This window comes from Etheostoma cragini, unplaced genomic scaffold, assembly GCF_013103735.1.
Source record: "Etheostoma cragini isolate CJK2018 unplaced genomic scaffold, CSU_Ecrag_1.0 ScbMSFa_188, whole genome shotgun sequence".
NCBI classification, from domain to species: domain Eukaryota; kingdom Metazoa; phylum Chordata; class Actinopteri; order Perciformes; family Percidae; genus Etheostoma; species Etheostoma cragini.
In genome coordinates this window covers 24,521-25,665 of record NW_023265979.1, presented here as the reverse complement: position 1 = coordinate 25,665, position 1,145 = coordinate 24,521, and the positions used below count along the sequence as shown (strand labels likewise).

Genomic DNA, 1,145 nt, shown 5'->3' with positions numbered 1-1,145 from the left:
TCATACCTTTTTTTATACAATAACCCAAAATAACCAAAATAAACATTCCTATAAAAAAGAAACCCCTCTACTTGGTTTTGTCTGGTGACCATCCATCCATGACCACCCTATTCCTATAAAACAGAAAATACTTAGGCTGGCCCCTCCCCAACCAATTGTCCTGCATGGTGGAACTGAACAAAGAACAAACAATGGTAAGTATCAATACAGGGAAAACCATGTTTCAACTCGCAACCTAATAAAATGGAACTGAAACTAACATGACTGTGTGTTTACTTTACTAATGACCTGTATGGGACAAGTGGTGAGCAAATCCACTTCATCACGCACACTCCCCCTTAAAACCGTTACTCCTCAGAGTCACGGGATAGAAAGTCAGCAATGACATTCTTCTTTCCTGGTCTGTGCCGGACCTGAAAACAATACGGCTTGTAATGGGAAAATTACATTTAACCAATGATTTTCATTGTAATTATTCATAATATCTCCAATGCCTCTCAGAGTATATGATTTCTGTATCTGTCATATGTGTGTTTCTCCTTGATGGGAGACAACTGGTTTTGTTATGACCCCACACCATTTCCTTGAAGAATAGATGACGTGGAGCCTGACAGAAACAGTTGCCTTGAGCGGTGTTTATCATAACAGATCCCAGGTCGAGACCATAGCCTATCCAAGAGACAAAATTTTCTTTTTCAGCTAAGACAGAATAACCGGTCAAGAAACTTGGACACACGAGGGACAGATTCAGAAATACGTAAGAGCTCCAACTGTCTGCCTGAGGTCCACTGATTGTTATGTTTAAGATTAAACTGTTTTCCAAAAGAGTTTTTTTCCTCTGGGGGCACTGGATATAAAGAAGTGTAGTACTGATTGTATTTACCAGAACTGTTGTCACTCTGTGACTTTGTGCATTGTGAGAGCTGTTCTTGTAATTTTTGATTGTTCTCTGCAGAAAACAATTAAACCCTTCCACCAAATACCTAAACCTTTAATCCAGTTTGCAGCCTGTCTTTATTTTGTTTCAACAAGGTCTCTTCTGCCACGCAAATTACTCCCTCGCTGTTCAGAAACTTCCACAACAGTGTTTATGTCGCCAGATATCAATTAGCTCCAATCGACTGCATATATTTCCTAATTCATTT

General features: G+C 39.4%; 1 long non-coding RNA gene across 1 annotated transcript in view; it reads left to right on the top strand.

Moving 5' to 3' along the window:
* The first annotated feature begins 987 nt into the window (after nt 1-987).
* The window catches only part of LOC117940180, an 8,270-nt gene continuing 8,112 nt past the window's right edge, over nt 988-1,145 (top strand). Inside the window, exons 1-2 of the long non-coding RNA XR_004655719.1 lie at nt 988-999; nt 1,086-1,092. This is a non-coding gene — a long non-coding RNA (uncharacterized LOC117940180). The remainder of the gene's footprint in view (nt 1,000-1,085; nt 1,093-1,145) is intronic.